The sequence below is a fragment of the Microcebus murinus genome, chromosome 16 (genome assembly GCF_040939455.1).
Source record: "Microcebus murinus isolate Inina chromosome 16, M.murinus_Inina_mat1.0, whole genome shotgun sequence".
NCBI lineage: Eukaryota > Metazoa > Chordata > Mammalia > Primates > Cheirogaleidae > Microcebus > Microcebus murinus.
Genome location: NC_134119.1, coordinates 19,520,488 through 19,534,396, shown reverse-complemented (window position 1 = coordinate 19,534,396; position 13,909 = coordinate 19,520,488).

The following is a 13,909-nucleotide window of genomic DNA, read 5'->3' as shown; positions in this document are numbered from 1 at the left end:
CTTCTTGTAGGTTGCACCTGGGAGTTCGTTCCAAGGACAACCCTGAGCTCCGTGGCCACTTTCCCCACTCACAGAAAACCAGAAGTGCTTGGGAGAGTACATTCCCCCCGCCCCAGGCAGCCCATAGCCAAAGACTGATTGGTCCTAGAGTATAAAAGCCCAGTTGCTCTGCCCCAAGGCTTAGCAAAGTCTAAGGTGAAATTTATTCTCTGGAACTCTCCCAGGAGGTCAAAGTGAAACAAATAATCACCCATAATCCTGTGGTTTCCTCTCCTTCCCTGCCCTGCTTCACTGACTCCCTTGCTGGTCTCTGCTGGGGGTGGGGAGAGATATTTCTTTGCTATAATTTGGACATGATTAATTACTCATCTCAGAGTCTGTTTCTGGAGAACCCAGCCAAAGATATTAGGAAGAATAAAACAAAAGTTCACTTTTGCAGCTGGGTGGCAGGACTTCAAGAGAGTTTCCATACCTGCCGCCCTTCCCTCCTTCCTGAGGAATGGTCCTGTACTGCTATGCAAGGCAGGGGAATGAATACCTGGAATCTAATCTCATGCTCTCCCAGGGTCAGTCTGCCCAGAGTTAGCCACACCGCCCCAACCATTCTTAAGAAACCACTGGGAAATATGTATGTCTCTCAAAGCAACCATCACTTGGCAAGGACAGGTGCTGTGCTGGCCCAGAAATTCCTGTAAGAAAATTCTAGAAGAACTCTAATTTTGAATCGTATCCATTTTACAAAGAATAAAAGATTGTTAGCTGGTTTCCCATTCAGGAAACAGAATCTGTTATGGCAATGAATAGAGGCAAGAACAATCTAGGCTTGGGATGATATCTCCCAACTCTCTAAAATGAAAGCTTATCTTAAAAATGAGAGTTTATTAATCATGTTAAATCACCCCTTTCGTGATGATCTCATATCGCATTGTGTGTTCCTTAATAAAGGCTTTATTTCTACTCTGTGCTTTACTGTAGCTACTTGTTTACTAATTGTCAGGGGTCTGCATCTTCATCATCTTTAGGGATGTTCCACAGTGACTAGCTCCTTGGTCTGTCCAAAGTAATCTCTCTGTAAATGTCAGTCTGTTGACTGACTTACATAGTGATGGATTGAATATCCTTTCCATGCACCTGACGTGGGCAAGCATACCTCTTTCATCATCAAGTTGATCACGTTGTCCCTTTAGCACTAGTGAGTGTCTATCATATCCACCCTTCTTTCTTCATCCCTCTGATGCAGCCCAGGAGAAGAGCCAGGGAGTCTCCTGAACTCATGCAATGTCATCCCTATTGTCTTCTCTGCCACTGGCCACTTCCAACTTCAGTGCATCCTCCCTATTGTGGCCTTTCTAAAGCTATAATCTGAACATGCCACTCATTTAAATCCTTTAGTCCCCCCCTCCCCATCTAACTTCATTTCCTATCACACCTATGGTCCTCTTACAAACTCTAGCATTACTGAACAATGTCTAAACATGCCATCTCTCTCTGATCCTTTCTTCCCATAGGCCATTGCCTGGGACTGGAATGTACATGTTAGAGACTAAGACCCTCAACACCCCAATGACTTGTCCTACGCATGGGCCTCGCCCTAGAAATATTCCTAGGACAAAAACAGCACCCCACCCTCCAGCTATAGCTCCGAGAAGAATGCATCCCATGATGTGCTGACCATGGAATTCTCCAGGGTGTGCTAACTGCAATTGTTCCCGACCACCTGCCAGGTTGGGTTTGGGTAACCAGACACAAACAACCTCGATAAGATACTGATTGGGGCTGATTAGCCCAAACCCGAGCCTCATCATCCCCCCACTCTATTTTTCTGTTCATACTTCCTTGTTTCTGTATGATTGTAAAACCAGCAGAAAATCCAAGTAAAGTAGACCTTGACAACCCTTTTCTTGGTCTCGTTCCTTTCTGTCGCCCATCTCTTTCAGGCATGGTCCCCCTTGACCCCCTCGAGTAACAGAAGGTCCCGCGGGTCGGGACATGTACACTCCTTGCCTGTGGGCCTGGGCATATCCCCTTCATCCCTCTAAGCTCTACAACACCTTCTCTGAAATCTTGTCACTTCTCTAAGAAGACCCAGTGGATCTCATTTCCACTTGCACATATCTCCAATATATTAATAGTGCTCCAGATATTGTAATGCAATGTCTGTTTTAAAGTTTTTTTCACCTCTAGACTGAATTCCTCCAGGGAAGTGGCTATCTCTGTTCCTATTTGCATTCCTAGAACTTGGTAATAACAGGTTGAGGGAGCTATGCACAGAGAAGATAGTCAAATCATTTTGGTTGATTGCAAGAAAGGACAACAGTTGACTAGCCATTACCTTGAGAACGTCATTTATTGGGTGCTTCCTAAAAATGGATAGGCCATTGTAATGGAAGTTCCTGGGAGGCCTAAGAAAACACAAGGCCACTTGTTGGGGCCAGAGGCTCTGAAAGCCAAAGTCACTCATCTCAGAATTTTGCTTGGCCAACCATGTAAATCTAATTTTAAAAATATACATAATAAGAATAATAGTGACATATGTATATATCACTTAACAGTTTTTGAAGCACTTAGGTGTTTGCAACCTATTTATTACATTTAATCATTAGAAACTTTGGGGAGATGCTTCTTCTTATAATCATCCCCATATTATTAAAGACAGAATTCAGGCTTAGGAAGATTATGCAACTTGTCTAAGTTTACCTAGGGTGATAGAGCTTGAAAATAGCCTACTTCCTCACCCTTTTCTGTACCCAAGCTTCTAATTTTTAACTTTGCAGTGCCTCCCACTCTGACTCTAGTTCCAGCCACACAACTTGCTTTGGTCAGTGAAATTTCAGAGTGTAATAGCAACAGAGGCTTGAAATGCCCTTGTACAAGAGAGTTCACTCACTCTTGCCCTTACTATCACCACTGGAAGGACCTGTCCAGGCTAGCCTGCTAGTCCCAAGAGAATGAGGAAAAATACCTAGAACAGACAGCAGCTACCTCAGTCATCCTAATTAAGGCTTTATAGACAGCTAAGAATCCAGACATGTGAGTAATTCAGATATGTGAGTGAACACAGCCAAGACTAGAAGAACTGCCCAGCTTAGACCAAACTACATCAATAGCCCTTCAACTCATGAGCTGACTATATCTTATTGTTTTAACTCACTGAATTTGGGGTTGTTTCTTTATAAAGCATTATTGTGACAATCCATCCAGTTAATAAAAGCAAAGTTAGGACTAGAGAAAATAATGAGTAAAATCTTATTCTTATAGTATAGCTCTTTATAGATATTGGCTACCCTGTAGGACATTAGGGGCCTAGACATCGAAAGTAGAATACATCCAATCGAAAGATACGCAGTTGACCTCCATTTCCTGGAGATCACCCATCTTGAGTAGCTCTGACTTCTCAGTGAGAGAGTACAGAGATGCTTATTGACATCATAGACAACTCATGATTTTCTAGCTGCCCAATTAACCTTCTTATTAGAAAAAAAATTGTAACACATTATCCCAGGCTATCTTACACTAAGATTTAGAGTCTAATTGTGGGTGGTGAACTGTTGAGGTGAGGACAGCCAGTCATGGGGGATAGAGGGGAGTTTTGCATGTGAGTTCTAGGGTCAGAAGTGGGGAAAATGAAGAGAAGGATGGAGAGGTCACTACAGGGTGTGTCTACTAAGCCCCTTCTAGCAATCAGGTAGGATGAACCCAGGGAAAGAAGCAGCTCAGGAATCATGACACGAGCTGAATTGTGGGATTTGAATAGGATTTGGCCAGTTATATCAGGGCAGGGTTGGGGTTAAGGCAGAGGTAATGCTTGGGAGTCCAGGTGACAAAGAACCTTTCTTAGAGGAACACAGAATAGGGTTCTCATGAAATGAGAACAGAATGGAACACAGTATATGCTCTTCGGTAGCCCTGGACTTTGGCAGCAGCTGGAGTACTGGACAAAATTGCTCCTGGTGGAGGCATAGTACCCACCTAGCAGACTTGGCATCCATGACTCCTGTGCAAACACTTGTCCACACACCTGATGGGCACTAAACACTAAGGAAGCCACCAGAGACAAATTCCAGAAGAAGGTTTCTGCAGACTCAATGGATAATCCAAAATGACTGGGTAGCTTTGGAGTGTTAGGACTCTGCATTTATATAGGTAGGGGATAAGGGATGGCAAATTTTAGTGTTAAAATCAGTGTTTAACCTACAGGCTGGTGATATGAAGAAACTTGGGTTCCTGTCCCGACCCGCGGGACCTTCTGTTACTCGAGGGGGTCAAGGGGGACCATGCCTGAAAGAGATGGGCGACAGAAAGGAACGAGACCAAGAAAAGGGTTGTCAAGGTCTACTTTACTTAGATTTTCTGCTGGTTTTATAATCATACAGAAACAAGGAAGTATGAACAGAAAAATAGAGTGGGGGGATGATGAGGCTCGGGTTTGGGCTAATCAGCCCCAATCAGTATCTTATCGAGGTTGTTTGTGTCTGGTTATCCAACCCCAACCTGGCAGGTGGTTGGGAACAATTGCAGTCAGCACACCCTGGAGAATTCCATGGTCAGCACGTCATGGGATGCATTCTTCTCGGAGCTATAGCTGGAGGGTGGGGTGCTGTTTTTGTCCTAGGAATTTTTCTAGGGCGAGGCCCGTGCGTAGGACAGGTCACTGGGGTGTTGAGGGTCTTAGTCTCCAACAGGTTCCATTTAAAATTAAAATTGAAATAAAATATCTCCATGATGTGTTACCATACCTAAGAAAATAGCTATAATGAAAAAACAACAGATAATACCAAGTGTTGGCAAGGACAAAAAGCCATAGGATCTCTCACGTAATGCTGGTGGGGGTGTGAATTTGTACAGCCATTGTCGGGCAATGTCTACTAAAGGAAAATATGTGCATATTCTCTGACCCAACAATTCTGCTTCTAAATATAAACTCATTAGAAATATGTATCTCTGTTCATCAAAAGATGTGGATAAGGAAGTTCATAGCACTACTATACATGAAAGGAAAAAAGTTGAAAACAACTCAATGGTCATCAGTGATTAAATGGATGAATACATTTTGAAATGGTCACACATGCATACAATAATAAGAATCTATAAGTGGGAGAAAAACAGGGGATGTACATGGTCATAAAGTGGAATAATGGACATTGAAAACTAGTAGTGAGAGTCGGGGAGTGAGGAATAAAAATCTCTCTATTGTGTACAGTGTGCACAATACTGATGCCAGGTACACTGAAAGCTCTACTTCAGCATGATACAATTTATCCATGCAACAAAACACACTGTACCCCCTAACATTTTTGAAAGAAAAAAAAAAAACTCAGTATCAACAAATTACAACCACAATAACCTGAATGGAACTCACAAACTTAATATTGAGCAAAAGAAGACACAAACAGTACACACCATAAAATTCCATTTACATAAAATTCAAAAATGGGCACATGAGTCAATGCTGTTAGAAGTGAAGATTTGAGTTATTCTTATAGAAAGGCAGTAATATCTTGAAGGAGAATGACTGGGCTTTTGAATTGATGGTCATAGTTACGTGGGTGTTTTTAGGTTGTGAAAATTCATTGAGTTGTGCACTTATGATTCGTGTATTATCCTATATGTATATTATACTTCAATAAAATTTTTGCAAGTTGAAATTAAACATCAAGTCAAAGTAATAGGTGATGAAAATGTGGTTGTCTTGCAGTCAAAACTCTATGTCTTCATTGCTGAACCCGTAAATTATGATCTCTGAGCTTTAGCTTCCTCATTTTAAAAATGGAGATAATGATTATCTGTTTTGTCTATTCATGTGGCTGATTTAAATATCAAGTGAGTTAATGGGCATGAAAAAAAAAGAAACTTTGTAAACTGTGGCGATGGATATGCATGGAAGGTATGCTTATTGGAACAAAAGCAAAAGAGGGTTTTCATTTTAATTTTTAAATGATTTTGCACTGTTAAGGAATACCTCCCTTTGGCAAATGATAGTAATTGTAAGTGTTTTGGATCAAGTTTTAAAAAGCAGGTTTGTCAATTATATAATGGTCTTTAATGTACCCAGATTGTTGCTTTTGTTTCAGAAAACAGAAAATTACATGATAGCTTGTAAATGGCACATTCAATTTCACACACGGAGAATGCTTGAAAAGCTAAAGGTCCACATATAATGCAGGAATTCAAATTTAATGGCATCAAATGATACATAATTTGATTCATTCAACCACATTTCCAGAAATTAATCACTGAATGTCAGTATCTTTCCATCCTTGGTGACTCGGTACATCAAAAGAAAACTGCCCTTTTTTGCCATAGCACTACTAATCGGTAATAGTTGGTTGTTTCAATGTAGTATTTCAATCCGATGCTTAGCATCTGGAAACATTTTAAAAGGTTAGACTACTACCCCCTTTTTCAATTTAGTAAAGTTTCAAAAAATATAATAAGCTTTCCTTCTGTGCCTCCCAACACGCTTAGAATCACCTTTAGAAATCAATGAAAACTTTGCTTGTTAGAGTAAAAACTGGGAGTAAAGACTAAGAGAAGAAATTGGAATGCATAACCTGCGGTTTCTTTCTTTTTTACTGATGTTTCTCTAGATAAATATTTCTCAACAGCACCACAGTGGAATGTGGGGATGGCTATTATTTGTGGGGTGGGTCATGCTGTCCTGTGCGTTGTAGGATGTTTAGCAACATCCCTGGCCTCTGAGCACCCAAGGCCAGTGGCACCTCCCCCACAGATGTGACTAGCAAAACCCGATGTCTCCAGCCATTGCCAAATATCTCCTGGCAGGCAGTATGTAAACTCTCCTCCAGCTGAGAACCACTGTTCTAGATGACTCTCTGCTAGCACCTTTGTCTTCAGATCTACTTGAAGACATCTACCCCTTCAGGCAATTTCTTGCAAACTTTCTGGAAAAGGACTGCATGTGAGGTGCTTGTTCAGAGGGTACACACATAACCTGATGGTTTGGCAAACCTTGTACTTTGCCTTGTCTTCCGGGCATGGTGGGTCGCTGTCTGGTATATAGGTCTTCAGAGCATATCTCTATCGAGGGGACTGAATTGTGAGATCAGAGACGGCAGTTAAAGCAAAAATGGGAAGAAGGCAATCCCTGAAGGGAATGAAGATAATATTCAGGTCTGCCTGGGAAGGGATTTCACAATGTCACTGTGTAGCTCTGTGTACCTTGTGCATACGGGTGCTGCCCTGCTGATAAACAGGCACAAGAGGCCAGCAAGTAGAATTCTTTGCTTTTTTTTCTGGTCACAGGACCATGTTCAGCTCATGAGCAGGGACTGAAGGTAGGTGCTAGGAAATTAATTTCTCTGAGAGTAATTTGCAGTCTTTGTTAGGTGGGAATTGGTAGATAGTGATTCTAGCTCTCTTGTCCTTTGATGAACGGGAATTAGTGGATAATGATCTTGGCCCCCTTGACCCTTCATTGGACTATCCCTGCCATGTGTTCTAAAGTGTTAAGAGTTCTCCAACAGGATTGGGCTCCAGCTGACCATAGTGGTGACTTGGTTGCCTCCTCTTCTTTGTTTTGCTCACTTACTTCACCTCTAGGGATTCCCTGAGTCACTGCCAAATAAATTACTTTCACTTGAATCCTGTTGGAGGTTTGGTTCTGAGAAAAACCAAAGCAAGCATCTGGTGGGATATGGCTTTGTGCTGTCACATTGGGTTCCTATATACCCCAAGCCCACATAGCTAATCTTGGGAGGATCCAAACCTACAGGGCTTCTCATGGTCCAAGTTTTTATGTGATCAGAAAGAGTACCTTCTCCAGCTACACCCAAGAGGATTTAATCTTTTCTTCCTTATGGGGATTTACACAGCAATAAACCTTTTCAAAGGGCAAACAGCATAGCAAACTAGGTGGTGTTTTCTTAGTCTATTTTTTGTCATTTACTCATGTAGGCACAAAATGTTGCATGGTAATTCAAAGCTCTATGACCTGTAATTTACTCTTCGAAGGTTATAATCTAGTAACAAATAATTTACAATGCCTGTTTAAAGAGGAAAAGAAAAAGAATTCTATAGGATTCTGAAACTCCACAGATGCCAAATAATCCTAGAGGAAAAAAAAGTACTTGTTTTACTTCTTAAAACATAGCTTCGTCAAATTTCCAGTTGATAAAATACAATGCCTTTTATTCAAATACATGAGTTTAAGAATTTCTCCATGTACAACTCTTCAATGTCTCCTCAAAATTCAACCACGAATGATTTTACATGATGAATTGAGACATGGATTGTGAATGAATGCAGTGAAAAAAACACCCACGTGAACTGTAAATATTGAATGGACAATGGACTATAGGAAGAAAGCATTTATCAATATTATTTGTATATGAGAGCCTATTTATTTAACATTTTTGAAATTAGGTTTAGAATTTTGACAAAAAGTATAGCATTTAAAAACTTTCTGGAATGCAAGACAATGCGCAAAGTCTTTTAAAACAAATTGCATCTGTTTACTGATTGTTTACTTGATCAAAGATTGTATTCATTTTTACTTATTCACATAATCAAGTTTAAAAAGAGGTTTTAAAAGTGTAAAAATGACTGAACCACAAATGATAATTCTAAACAAAAGGATGCTAATAAAACTTAAGAAGAGATCTAGTTTACAAAAGGGATAGATACTCAACACTGCAAAAACTAGGATACATAGATAACACTGCAGACTGAGAGTAACTGAAATGAACAGACTAAAACATGATAGGACTAATTGAATACAGCACTGTTCATGGTAGATGGGATGCACTAACGCCTGTAACCATGCCCTTTGGTAGTATCCTCACATGTGGATGCTGGACTTGCCTATGTGACTTGCTTTGGCCATGAAACAGTGACAACTTGCAGTCATCAGAAACTTGAAAATGCATTTCTGCTCCATGTGGTCTCTCATGCTCCAGCAGGTTAGCTAAGGTTTATTCTCTGAGCAGTGGTGGGCTTCCAAGAAAAACCCCATAGAGCAGAGCTGAGCTGTTTTATTTGAGGCTATTCTAGACCAACTGGCCTCCAGGCAACCCACCCTCTGAATATCAATGCTTGAGAAAGCCCACCAGATATTAGCAGAGACTACCCCAGAAACAGAACGGCCCAGCAGACCCACAGACTTAATGAAAGTAATAAAAGTGATTGTTTTAAAGCCACTAACTATAACTTGTTGTGGTTTGTTACTCAGCAATAGCAATATTAGGTTTATCTGATATATTAGGGGCACATAATCAATAATCACTGGATTATAAAACAAGATGGGAAATATTTGTTATGCATGTGGGTTAATTCTTATACTCGCTATCCAAGATATTGGGCACAAGTTAATGCATCAAATAAATACAGGCAGGATAGAATGGTTTCATGACCCATTGTCAGAGATTCTCTATTTGGAGATTTGCCAAACAATTACAAAGTATAAAATCCAGAAAATTGTGGGGACCTACTTGGGCCTCCAGTAATCTACAAAGATTATTTTAAAATACAGACATTTGAGATTCAACAGATGCAGAAAGAAGCCTTCTAAGAACTTCCTTTATCCCAGTAAAAGCAGAAACTTCTGGAAATGAGGCTACCATGAATCCCCAGTTTGAGGGAATTTTATGGCCATGAAGAAAAAAAAATGAGGAAGATCTAGTCCTAGATCTGTGGTGTCCAATATGATAACTACTAGTCACATGTGGCTAGTAAGTATTTGAAATATGGTGAGCCTAAATTTAGTTGAGTTGAAAATGGAAAATACACTCCAGTTTTTGAACATGTAGCATGAAAGAAATGTAAAATAATCTAGTTAACAATTTTTTATATTTATTACATGTCAAAATAATATTTTGATAGGTTAAATAAGATAGATTATTAATGTTAATTTCATCTATGTTGTTTTACTCTTTAAAATGTGAATACTAGCAAATTTAAAATTACATACGTAGCTCACATTTGTGGCTCATATTTTTTTTTCTATTAAACAGCACCAATTAAGACTGCTCCAATTATTGAGAATTTAATGCATGGAAATCATTATTTTAATATTCATGTGATTTTTACAAAAACTTGCTTAATTAAGTACATGTCTACATTCTGGAAACTGGATATAATGTTCTGTAGGAGATTCATTTTTAAAGAAAAACTGTAACCCAATACTGGACTTCTTGCCCTGTCTTTGTTGTTGCTTATGCAAAATAATTTATATGCATTTATTCTTTATGGTTATACTTAATTTGATATTTTAAATGTCTCACTGATGTAAAGTTAATATATAAGTTGAGATATAGGTATAATTATGATGTGCAAAAGCTAATTATATAGGCATAATTAAAATATGCAAAAGCCATTTTATTGAAAAGTTGTGCATCAATCAATCACTTTTTGTCAATGGGCTAAAATACTGAAGCAAAGAGGGAAATAGAGCCTGTAAAGAATAATCAATATTGTGCCTGCTAGCCATTTTGTTAAATTTTGATTTTTTTCATGATCAAATATTCTTATATGTAAGCTGAAAATGTCATAAGCAGAAAATGTATTCAATATACCTAAACTACAAAGATCATAGCTTAGCCTAGACTACCTTGAATGTGTTCAGAACACTTACATTAGCCTATAGTTGGGCAGAATCATCTAACACAAAGCCTAGGTTATAATAAAGTGTTGAATGTGTCATGTAATTGATTGAAGCTACTACACTGTAGACACTGTAGAGTCTTGTAGCTGACTGGGAGCTGTGGCTTGCTGCTTACGCCCAGCAACTCGAGACAGTATCAAACAGCATATTGGTAGCCTAGGGAAAGACCAAAATTTAAAACTTGAAGTACAGTTCTTACTGAATGTGTTTTCCTTTCACATTATCAGGAAGTGGAGAAATCATAAGTCAAACCATCATAAATCGGGGTTCACTTACAGTAGGAAACACCTATGTTACCACTATTTACTGAGTGGGCAATAGTCTACTTGTGATACTGAACTGCTTGAATTTTTTTGAGTAGTATTAATAAAAAGAAAGAACATGAGAAAGAGAGTACTGAATAGTATAGAGCTAATTGTGTTCTAAGTCAGATTTTAAACCATTTAGAGCTAGCACATAGATTTGTAAGGTTCTATACCAGGTTTGTGTAAGGTTTTTCAGCGGCGGAGAAAAGAAAAGACAGACAGAGAGAGAGAGAAAGAGTGGGGCCAAACCACGTGGTTTTATTAAGTGCTCCCAGAGGAGGTTCTGGGGCCCCAAGAGAGGGAGGCCTCAAAAGTCGCACCTGTTTGAAGGTAGTAGGGTCTTCTATACCCTTTGAGCTTGTACTAGGGACTTCTGGTGGGAAGAACTGGGGATTTTCCATTGTGACCTTGGGTGGTCATTGAGAAACAGGAGGGGCTGGCTGTATTTGAGGAACCCAGGAGCCAAAATGCTCTTATCTGGGTAGATATCTAGGTGTGGTTGTTCTCAGCAGGGTCTGATCTCAGGAGTCTTTTCTTTTTGATCTAGGGAGGGGAGGTGGCCCACCACCAGCCTTACAGTTTGAAATTTAAAAAACAAAAACAAAATCTGGCCTAGGATGTATTTTAACTTATTTCATACCTGCTATTATCACCATTATTATTCATCAGTTGATAACTATCATCCATGGCTTGAGGCCATTTCTTTCAATTATATTAAAATTTTTTTTTTCAGTATAAGGTTTCCTTTAATCCCAGATTAATTTATTTCCTGGTCACTGTGGCAAAACTCATGAAATTAATATATTCACAAATTCTCATAATAGAGTATCACCCTGATTATTTAAATGTTACTAAAATGCTGTGTATTTTCCCCAGACCACTTGTTTTTGTCAGTCCTGGAGTTGGTTTACTCTCAGCCACTATGGAATATTTCATTCTCAGCCAAAAGGAAAAAGAAGTCACCATGTGACAACACCAGTCACAGGACAAACGTGTTGGTCATCTTTGTCCACCTGGCTAATGGTTTCCAAATCAATCACTCATCATCCTTTTATAAACCCAAACCCCTACCTTTTGTTATTTTCATGTTAGTGTTCATGAATTTTCCTCATACATTTCCATTAAGCCAGGAAAATTATTTCTATATTTTCTCACTCTAAAGTTATATACTCTTTTAAACAAAACAGACAAGACAAATAGAGAAAACAAACTTTTAAAATAAAATGTTCAGATGTGAACTCATATCTCTCATTTGCATGTTTGGTGTTTTAGAGTACACCAAACAGTCTATCTTTAGTTAAGACTCATTAGGGCATTTATTTGCAAGTAATTAAAATATACATATATATCACCTTTTTAGTGCGTCAGATCTAGGGGCACCAAAATTTCTTTTACCTCTTAAATATGTTTTTTACATATTTATTATCCAGTGAACTGAGAAAATGCTTTCACGGTGCCAATATCCATCCTCTCTTCTCTTTTGGTTTTTGTCTTCAATGTTCATTCATAAGTACTATTGCCATTTATTCAGACTCTACTACATACTGGGTGCTTTAACTACTTTTATTTAAGTTTTTACAAATTAAGAAGGTAAAAATTATAATGATTGTTTTCAGATGAGATGTAATTTGTATATAACCTTTATAACCTTGTATTAGCCAGAGTTCTCCAGAGAAACAGCCAACAGCATGGAGATACATATACATATATTACAAATATATGTCAAAGAACAAAATATCAACAAATTGCATTTCAAAATCCGATTGGCTTTTGTTAGTGACTCATGAGCCAGGTAGCATCCAGTTTACAATATAGAAAGAAGCACTGATGAGCTAAACAGAGTGAGTTTTATAGGCAGGAAAAAAAAAGAAGAAAGCAGGAATAAGAGACAAATAGAGGATTGGAAATTTTAAGGTTACTTTCCTTATAGGGATACAAGGAAAATCTTGTTGGCTTAATGGTATTTGACTATCACCTTTCTCCTGCTTTCTCAGAACGTGAGATCTCACAAGTAAACAAAACTCAGGTTGTGGCTTGGTAACATGGAACTTTAGCATAAAGTACTGCATTTTGGGCCCTTTTGCACTATCAGGGGAGAGAGAGAGAGGGAGATGAATAGTTATTGGGATTTATTTTAAGGAACTGGCTCATGTGATTGTGAGGACTTGTCAACTCCAAAATCTGCAGGGTAGGCGGTCAGGCTGCAGATCCAGGGAAGTGCAGTTCTAAGGCTGTCTGCTGGCATCATTCCTTCTTGTTTAGGGGAGGTCAGTCTTTTTCTATTACGGCCTCCAGCTAGATGACTCTCACACACATTATGGAGATTAATGTGCTTTACTCAAAGTCTAGTGATTTAAATATTAATCTCATCTAAAAAAATACTGTCACTAAAATGTCTAGAATAATGGTTGACCAACTATCTGGGTACCATGACCTGGCCACGCTGACATTAATATACAACTAACCACCATGCAAAGTAAATATTACTATCCCATGTTACAGATGAGCACAGGAAAGCTGAGAGATATTAAGTAATTTGGATAGTGATCAATAATCAGTTTATTATGAGGCATCATAATAATCAGTTGACAATAATCAGTTTATTAGGAGGCATCTGGATTTTATAAAAGGTGTTTTTGTTTTCCAAAGCCCAGGTGTCTTTCACTATTACACTGTCTCTCAAATTAATAGTTTTCCAGTTTAGCAGAAATATGTTTTTCCAGGGCCAAACTCACACTAAAAGAAGCATTTACTGACCATAGTGATATTTTATAGGTCTAATCTATCCACTGATAAACATTTGCCAAAGGTGATGATCTCATCTAATGAGGTGAGTTCCTGGGATGATAAATAGCTCCCCACAAGAAGCAGTGACAAAAGCTAGGGAGTCATCCTGTCCTTCACACATTCTCTGGAAACTTTTTCATCCTTTCTCTTCCTAATGCCAACACTTGAAATTAAGACCCTACTACTTCTTACCTAGAAA